The 9,565-nt window shown below is 51.9% G+C and overlaps 1 long non-coding RNA gene across 1 annotated transcript; it reads right to left on the bottom strand.

Moving 5' to 3' along the window:
* Nucleotides 1-2,158: 2,158 nt before the first annotated feature.
* On the bottom strand, nucleotides 2,159-6,712 carry LOC140903169 (uncharacterized). The gene is made up of 2 exons (XR_012156174.2): nucleotides 6,451-6,712; nucleotides 2,159-2,319 (listed from the first exon to the last, which is right to left on the bottom strand). It is a non-coding gene; the product is annotated as an uncharacterized LOC140903169 (long non-coding RNA).
* Nucleotides 6,713-9,565: the final 2,853 nt, after the last annotated feature.

Genomic DNA, 9,565 nt, shown 5'->3' on the forward strand with positions numbered 1-9,565 from the left:
AGAGGTCTGTGTCTCGCATTGACCAGCTGATCATCATCTGAAAGCACATCCTGTGCACGATATCTGAAAGTCTCTCATTCATGGGGGGGGTAGGGAGAGGCTTTCTGGCTTCCTTGCAAGCGCCACACTATGTGTGAGGAAAATGAGCCCTCATTTCAAAGAGGGGGCAAAGTGCAGAATGGGTCTGCCAGGCCCCTTACTAATCCAATGGCTGGGGACAGGGTAAGGGGCTGAGGTGCGTCTTCCAGGAAAGAAGGAGATGCTGAGATGACAAGCTGTGTTTTCAGAACTATGGTAGGGCAAGAGAAGATGTTAGATGCATTTCTGACCTTCATGTGAAGCCCTGACAGAGAAAAGAGGAGTAGCTGGGGAACTTGGCCGAGTGCTCCACGCTGGGAAAGAACCATCTGGAGGAAGGCCTGGAGCTAGGCGCAGAAGGAGTTAGGCACGGCTCACAAAGCCTGAGCGAGGTTCCCTATACTGGGCATGGGGAGAGGAAGGGCCTTAGACTGTGATTCAGAAAAGTCCACACAGTAGGCAGGAAGCTGCCTAAGCTAGCCAAGGGGAGATGCTGAGGGGAGGGGTGTGAGTGAAGCCCCACCCCTCTCTTGGAGCTAGCTGCCCATGTCCAGGCTGCAGGGAGGCGCCTAGTTCTGCTAGCGGTCCTCCGCAGGGAACCCTCTTTGGGGTTGGGAGCCTCTGCCATTGCTGCAAGAAGCTGGAGTGGCAGGGCAGGAGACCACACTCATAATGTTTAGCCCAGCGGTTCACGTTCTCATCTAGGATGTGGAAGAGGGAGAAGGTGTCTGAACAGGGCTGTGCCAGCTCTCAGGGGAGTGCCCTGACCCCTGGGCTATGCGACAGTCTGATGTGGGGTGCCCTAGGTCTCTCCTGTGCTGAAGCTGCTCTAGTGTGGATAGATACGTAAAGAGTACCTGGAGCAGGAGGTCACCACATCCCGGGGCTGTGCTCCAGCTAGCCAGCGCCAGAGTCATTCTCATGCATGTGCTCTCTTGCGTTCTCTGGCCCAAGTGGGGCTATTTATCCACAGTGGGGCAGCTTCAGCAGGAGAGACTGAGAGGGTCCCCCACCAGAACAGCCAATCGCTCAGTGGTTAGAGTGTTCCTTCTCCTTTGGCTGGTTTGTGCGAGCTCACCTGAGGGGCCCAATCCACTAGACCTGCTCAGAAGCTGCCTGCTGGATGGGGCCCTGCACAGGAGTTAGGTGTCCAAACACCTATCGCCCCCAGGTTGTGAATTGCTCTGGGGCTTAGGTGAGAGTTGGTGCTTGGATGCCCAGAGGCACAGGAATGAACTCTGTCTGTTCTGAAAACGTCTAGGGTCTCAGTAAGCAGGGTCCCAGCTCCTCATACAATGCTGGTCAGTATAAAAATCTACCCCACTGACAGACACTGATGTGCTCTGTACGTTGGAGCTGAGTGATTGCCTCAGAATGGAATATGAAAACTCACCCAAATTAAAAAAAAAAAACAATCAAGCCTGCTTCAGCTGTGCCCCTTTCCTGTTCACTTCCTGTGACTGCTTTAGGGAGCTCACTGGCAGAACTGCCCAGAAAACAGCACATTTTCAACAAATATTACAGAATATTCATAACACAAATGGTGAACTCCTCAACTTTCATTCTGGATTTACGAAGAGTTATCTTCATCCAGCCAGAAACGAGATAGATACAATGTGACTCATGTGACCAGCGCAGCCTGAATTTCACATTTCAGATACTGCATACCCACAAAGATCTGTTTGTGAGCAACAAAAATCTAGTCCAAAAGAAGGTGAGACAATAATTCTGTAAAAGGAATACATTTACCCTAATGGGGAAAAGGCTAACTTTATTGAATAAATTATTTGCTATTAATTATTTACTCAGCTGTACTGTACATAGATACCCACCCCCGAGCAGGCGCCTCACTCAGGATGTGTGTGGGGGGGGGGGGAGAGAGAGCGTGACACACACACACACACACACACATATACGCTGTAGACACAGAATATTTGGTGTTTTGCAGGTCAGCCAGCTAGAGCACTCGTGCAGTGCTGGACACAAGTAATTCGTCCAGGATTGCATGAAAAATATGGATTTACTTTGTAGAGTAAATTAAATCTGCCTAGTTGTATTTAAGTTAATGTGAAAGACATGATTGCAGTCAGTATGGCTTTTATTTAATAAAAATCAAAAGGTACAGGATGGGGTTGTTTACATCACTGCTCTTCAGAGGGGTACAGCTTACGCTGTCTGGCCTAGGCAGGCTCCATCTGTTACTCATGGAGAATTGGCAGGAACGGCTTCCATTGTCATCCGCTGTGTAACGAGAAACAATCATGGGTGAAACAAGCAATGTAATTAAGCAGGACTGCAGTAAATTGTGAAATGCACCCCCACTTGATGGAGAATGTGAGGGAGCTGCTCCAGGAACCTGTTGGGGAGCTTTCCACATTAGCTTTGGAATCCATCAGCGCTGACTTGTTTTATTCTGCTAACTATACACAGAAACAAACCCCATCATCATAGACGGGATGCCAGGGGAGCCTTTCCCTAGACCTCGGGGCAGGTGCAATGCCAGCCCCACCTGCCCATAAAGCTATTAGAGCCAAAACCTGTGAAGGTCACATCATTTGCCAACAATACATTGTGAGTTGAAATTAATATCAACCGACCAACAGCTATGATCCTATGTAGCATCTGTCACCCTACAACACCTCACAAATCACATGCAGGATTCACTTCCCCTACTGAAATGCCACTGTCTCTGACATGAAATATGGCAGTTGTTTCACAGTGCTCAGGAACATCACGCAGAAGTTTAGAACCGGAAGTGAAGAAGGGTAATGTATTAAATTGACAGCAGAATGTGCCTACCAAAACCAGAACTTGGCCAGGGCTCTGGGTTCAATGACCCGGCTCTCACACAAAGTGCTCTCAGATCTTTAATGATGATGAATAAGGAGGGCTTCCATCGCATTCAAAAGATGGCATGGCCAGCAAGAGTGAGGCCTCTAACCTCATGCTGGGGTACTGCACGACTCACTAGGCAGAGTGCCGCATTCTAACCCTAAGCAGTACTTCCGGCACCGCCTGCCGTAGATTTTCCTTGCTGGTCTCCCAGCCAAGTCCTTACCCAGCCCACCCTTGCTCATCTTGTGAGATCTGACCAGATTAGTCCAATAAAAGAGTGCTGTTAACTCCTCGGTAATCTGCCCATGGGAGAAGAGTTCAAAAATTCCTGGTGATCTGATCATTAGCAAACAAACCTCTACAGGCTCCCCTGGGTTTGATTTCTGGGCCCTCTTTGGCTTCAGAATATTCAGAATGACTCTATATTGCATGCAAAGTCAGTGAGGTGTGTGAGAATTGTGAACTAAAGCCTGCATGTTTGGACACACAACACAGCCAATGGGCAGCTGGGTGACATTTTGCACACACACAAGCATGGAACATGACCATGGATTTCAGTTCTGCACAGCTCTATTCTCCACCAACTCTCTGGATCAGCTTCTAAAACGATGTCAATGGTGCAGTAATTCAATTCTGAGCGCTCTCCTTTGTGGGCCTGGGTTCTACAGCCCCAGACGCTCCTTACACTTTAAGATGTTCTGGGTGTAGCACTCGGGGCAAAATGGGATTCCTCTGACTTTATTTTAGGAGCATTTCTCTTAACTAGCGAACTGAGCCATGGCTGAACCGCACCTATTCACTTTTGGGTGTGTTAAAATAGCAGCAGATTGGTCTAAGAGGAAATGTGGGGCTTCTGGTACAAATGGCAGCAAAGCCAGAGCTTGGGCACGCTCTTGCCATGGATCTGAGTGTAGAATCATAGAATATCAGGGTTGGAAGGGACCTCAGGAGGTCATCTAGTCCAACCCCCTGCTCAAAGCAGGACCAATCCCCAATTTTTGCCCCAGATCCCTAAACAGCCCCCTCAAGGATTGAGCTCACAACCCTGGATTTAGCAGGCCAATGCCCAAACCACTGAGCTCTCCCTGTACCTGTGTAGGTACAACGCACTATCAGACATCTGAGATTTGGAAGCTGGGCATTTTAAATCCCATCTTTTAAAGTGCCTGTGGCATTACCTCTCAAGAAGAAGATTTTCCTTGCACGATGGGATTTAAAATGCCCAGCTTCCAAATCTCAGATGTCTGATCGTGCGTTGTGCCTTTGGAAATGTGCCCCCGAGAGGTTGGTGCTGGTATGTGGGAAGGAGACCAAGAGACTGTGGGATCAGAATGAATGTACAGATTAATGAGTGGAGAGGTAGATGAACAAGTAAGTGACTGTGAGCAGGGTACGAAGTCAGACTCTTACCTAGAGCTGGTGGGAAATTGGAAGACCCTTCCCATAGAAAAGACTGCTATTTTGACCTTGATTTCATCCACAGGCGCCAGTTTCCTTTGGATCCTGGGGGTACTCAACCCCCTGCTCTGCCCCAGACCCTGCCCCCACCTGACCCCTTCCCCCAAGTCCCTACCCCCACCCTGCCTCTTCCTGCCCAGTTCCTGCCCTCCCCCAAGTGTGCCCTGTCCCCACTCGTCCCCGTCCCCCACAGCACCTCCTGTACATGGCAGAACAGCTGATCCATGGCAGGCAGGAGGCCCTGGGAGGGAGGGGGAGGTGTTGATCAGTGGGGAGGGGGAAGGCACCGCACCCACAGATTCAGAGCCTATGGTTTCATCTCCATTTGTGATGAAAAACTGAAATATTTCACAGAATGGAAAATTACAACAACAAGAATCAGTACTGTCCTGGTGCTAAAGGCCAGAAGGAAGCACCAGACCATCTGACCACCTGCAGATCACAGGCCACCAGCCCCACCCAGCCCCCATGCACCGAACCCGACAACCGACATGAGACCACGGTATTACGGCTCACAGGAGACTAAACCTCTCCGTGCCACAGGCAGAGAACAGGACCGGGCCAAGGGGCCCCAGTGCCCGAGTCCCCGGAATGGCAGGGAAATGAGTAAGTGAGAGGTACCCAGAGAACCCTGGCAAGTTACCCGCACCCCCACACTGCAGAGGAAGGTGAAACTCCCCCCAAGGTCACTGTCAGCCTGACCTGGAACAGAATTCCTCCCTGACCCACGCTGGGCGATGAGTTAGCCCTGGACATGGGAGCAAGGGCCAGCCAGCTGCACACTTGAGCGAGAGCTCACGGCCCTGTCCTTGTCCCTCCAGTGACCCATCCCTGAGGCTTTAAAGGAGAGAGAGAAAGAAAAAGAGAATACACTGGGCGGGAAAGCCCCATCCTGACCCCTGCTAGCAGCGGGTTGAAACCTGGAAGCATGAGATTTTAGGAAAATCAGCGATGTTGGGATGTTTTGTTTAGGCTCACAGTATTACCAACTGCAAAAGTTCAAAAAACACAAGTCAGACCCTAAAAATCATGAGCTGGGCCCCAAAATCTTGAGATTTTTAAACCAGAAATGTTATTTTGGTCTTTTTGATCCCCACCATCCAACCCCAGTGCAGGGTCAACAGAACGGCGGGGGGGGGCGGGGCAGAGGCCCATGGCCCTCCCACCTTTTTGTCGGCCATAAGGGTGAGCAACAGCAGGGAGCAGTTGGAGAGGAGTGAGTGAGGGACAGGGTTCTGGGGGGAAGAGATGGTGCGGGGGGAAGGGGCGGTGCAAGGGCAGGGCTCAGGGAGAAGGCGTGGTGCAAGGGTGGGGCTATGGGGAGAAGGGGTGGTGCGAGGATGAGACCTCGGGAAGAAGGGGCGGTGCGAGGGTGGGGGTCAAGAAGAAGGGGCAGTGCGAGGGTGGGGGTCAAGAAGAAGGGGCAGTGCGAGGGCGGGGCTCAGGGAGAAGGGGCAGTGCGAGGGCGGGGCTCAGGGAGAAGGGGCAGTGCGAGGGCGGGGCTCAGGGAGAAGGGGCGGTGCGAGGGTGGGGCTATGGGGAGAAGGGCAGTGAGAGGGCAGGGCTCAGGGAGAAGGGGTGGTACAGGGGTGGGGCTTTGGGGGCGGGGCAATGCAGGGGTCAGGGCTACAGTTCGAGCTCTGGTGGCTCCCCGACTTTTAGGAAGCTTCCGCCCCCTCCTGCCCCAGTGTGTATGTGACAATGACTTGTTGCCAGTTCTCCCAAATGTGCTGAGTAAGATCATGCAGGAAGCTCTTGCCGGATCCAACTGAGATCAAATTACACAGATTTGTATAAAATGTTCCCTGACCGTGTGGCTCTGTTGGAGCAGTCAAGCTAGGGTTGCCCACTTTCTGATTGCAGAAATCGAACACCCTTGCCCTGTCCCCTGCCCTGCCCCTTCTCTGAGGCCTCACCCCCTGCTCACTCCATCCCCCCTCCCTCCGTCGCTCATTCTCGTCCGCCCTCGCTCATTTTCACCAGACTGGGCAGGGGGTTGGGGTGTGGGAGGGGGTGAGGGCTCTGCGAGGGAGTTTGGGTGCAGGAGGGGGCTCGGGTTGGGGTGCAGGCAGCGATTACCTCTGGCAGCTCCTGGAAGCGGTCAGCATGTCCCTGAGGCCCATAGGCGGACGCGCAGCCAGGAAGCTCTATGTGCTGCGTCCGGCCGCAGCACCGCCCCTGCAGCTGACTGAAGCTGCCAGGGTCCCTTTTCGACAAGGTGTTCCAGTCAAAAAACAGACACCTGGCAACCCTAAGTCAAGCAGTCCAGCAAAGCAACAAGGGGCAGAGCAATTTATCTTGGGATCATCCCAAACTGCACAGCTAGGGTTGCCAATTTTGGTTGGACACATTCCCGGAGATTTCATCACATGACATAATTTTTAATGAAAGATTCATCTTTAATTCCTGGAGACTCCATGACAATCCTGGAGGGTTGGCACCCCTATGCACAACTCCTCTGAAAATGGGAGTTGTTATAACCAGAGGTGAGTAACCCTGGATTCTGGTTAGGCAATAAAACCACTTTGTCTGTTCTTAGATGCCTCACAGTCTCTTTGCCATCCCCCTTCTCCTGCAAGCACATTCCCAAACAACAAGAATGGTGGTTACGCAGAATCAGCTCAAGCCCCCACGCAGTAACATGGGAAAATTCCACACCACCCCGGGAGCCTCTGAGAGGCAATCCTTCCCCACTCGCAAGCACAGAGTTTGAGTGTAGAAAAGAAACTTTTAATGAAAGGAGGGAAGCCACCCAACATTAATTAGGGAAAATGCTGCAAGCGGGATTCATAATCATAACACTGTGAGCAGGACGCTCACCCCAGAGTGCGTGGGGCAGAGCCTTCCACCTTGGGTATCTGAGTCCTAAAACCAACAGTTCCTTTCCTGTGCCCCCTCTGCTCCCTCACCGTACCCCACTCACAGTCATTGTCCTTGGTCAGTGAGGACCCAGGGTTCAGAGGCGCATCTGTGTGAGTTCCCCTCCCACCTGGGGAAGAAGGCACCTTGCTTGCTCCACCATCTGAGCACTTGCTCTGGCTGGCCGTCCCACCAGCCACGGTTCCTCTCCACTGACCACGCTGCCAGCCGCTCGTTCCTCTCTGCTGGCCGCCTCGCCAGCCACGGTTCCTCTCCACTAGCTGCTCTGCCAGCTGCTCATTCCATGCCACTCCCCACCTCACCAGCCGCAGTTCCACTCGCTGGTCACCTTCTGCCACCTACTTCTCTGCTCTGACCTCTGCAGGTCAGTCTCTTGAGGTTCACCCAGCTCTTCGTGATTGTCAGCTCTGAGACTGGGCAGAGACACTGTCCCACAAGCACTTACAGTAACAAAAGGCTCCTAATGGAGACCATTTAGCTCTATCTTTGCACAGCGGGGAGGAACAGGTTAAACCAGACTGGGGACTCTAAGGGCATGTCTACACTTACCTCCGGAGCGATCGATCCAGCAGAGGTCAATTTATCGCCTTTAGTGAAGACGTGATAAATCGACCCCCGAGCGCTCTTCTGACTCCACCGGAGCGAGAGGTGCAGGTGGAGTCAATGCGGGGGCGTCAGCTGTCAGCCTACCACAGTGAAGACACCGCAGTAAGTAGATCTAAGTATGTCGACTTCAGCGACGATAGTCACGGGGCTGAAGTTACGTAACTTAGATCAATAGCCCCACCCAAGTGTAGACCAGGCCTGTCCACACCTCTTAGCTGGGACACCTGTTCCCACCCCTCTTTGCTTTCACAGGGGTCTGGCATTTGAGCCCGTGGCTTAACGAGGCCCTTTCAGCACAATTCTGCTCCCCTTTAGTCATACAATAAAGACAACAACATTGATAACAACATTTTACTACCTCTACATTCAGCACTAACGTGATTTGTAACCCAACACCAGCCAAAGCTGATCACTTGGAGCCACACAGTTCCTGTCTGCTGGGCACCTATGCGGGGTAGATTTGTTCATGTACATCGAGTTTGCTCCTGAAGTCTCTCCCCCATCCCCAACTAGCTGACAGACTCTGCTTACGTCTGTGCCATTAATAGCAAGGATGGAAGGGGCCCTCTCTGTAACCTGCTTCCTGAGTGCTACTGAACTTCACACCGAGTACAGCACAGAAGACAGATCAGTCTGAGATACCTACTGCAGGGTGAATGCTGCAATGCTGCAGGAAGATTGTATTTCTCTCATGACAGAAAAAACTTTTTGGGTGGTTTCATTTTAGCGGAAAGTTTGCCTGCATTAACTTTCCCCTGAATACGTGAGCTAGCAGCTCAGGGCTTGGTCCCTCCATTTGAATGAAATATCACCCTCCTAAAATTCTCCCTTTGCATGAGACAGTGGAAGAGTCTTGGAAAACATCCCCACACACAACCCTCTGCCCCTCCCCTAGCAGCCATAGGTTGGAATGGAGCTCCGGTTCTCAGCACTCTGCAGCCTACTGTTTCCTGGGAAGCAGCTCACTGGCCCATCCCAGCCTCTGCCTTGCAATTCCTTTTATTTGTGAACATTTAGAATCACAGAAGATTAAGGTTGGACAAGACCTTAGGAGTGATCTAGTCCACCACCCTGCTCAAAGCTGGACCAACCCCAACTAAATCATCCCAGCCAGGACTTTGTCAAGCCGGGCCTTAAAAACCTCTAAGGAAGGAGATTCCACCACCTCCCTAGGGAACCCATTCCAGTGCTTCACCACCCTCCTAGTGAAATAGTGTTTCCTAATATCCAACCTAGACCTCCCCCACTGCAACTTGAGACCATTCCTCCTCGTTCTGTCATCTGCCATCAGTGAGAACAGCTGAGCTCCATCCTCTACGGAACCCCCCTTCAGGTAGTTGAAGGCTTCTATCAAATCCCCCCTCATTCTTCTCTTCTGCAGACTAAATAAGCCCAGTTCCCTCAGCCTCTCCTCGTAAGTCATGTGCCCCAGCCCCCTGATCATTTTCACTGCCCTCCGCTGGACTCTCTCCAATTTGTCCACATCCCTTCCGTAGTGGGGGGACCAAAACTGGACACATTACTCCAGGTGTGGCCTCACTAGTGCCGAGTAGAGGGGAGTAATTACTTCCCTCGATCTGCTGGCAATGCTCCTACTAATACAGCCCAATATGCCGTTGGTCTTCTTGGCAACAAGGGCACACTGGTGACTCATATCCAGCTTCTCATCCACTGTAATCCCCAGGTCCTTTTCTGCAGAACTGCTTAG

Source organism: Lepidochelys kempii, chromosome 25 (assembly GCF_965140285.1).
Source record: "Lepidochelys kempii isolate rLepKem1 chromosome 25, rLepKem1.hap1, whole genome shotgun sequence".
NCBI classification, from domain to species: Eukaryota; Metazoa; Chordata; order Testudines; family Cheloniidae; genus Lepidochelys; species Lepidochelys kempii.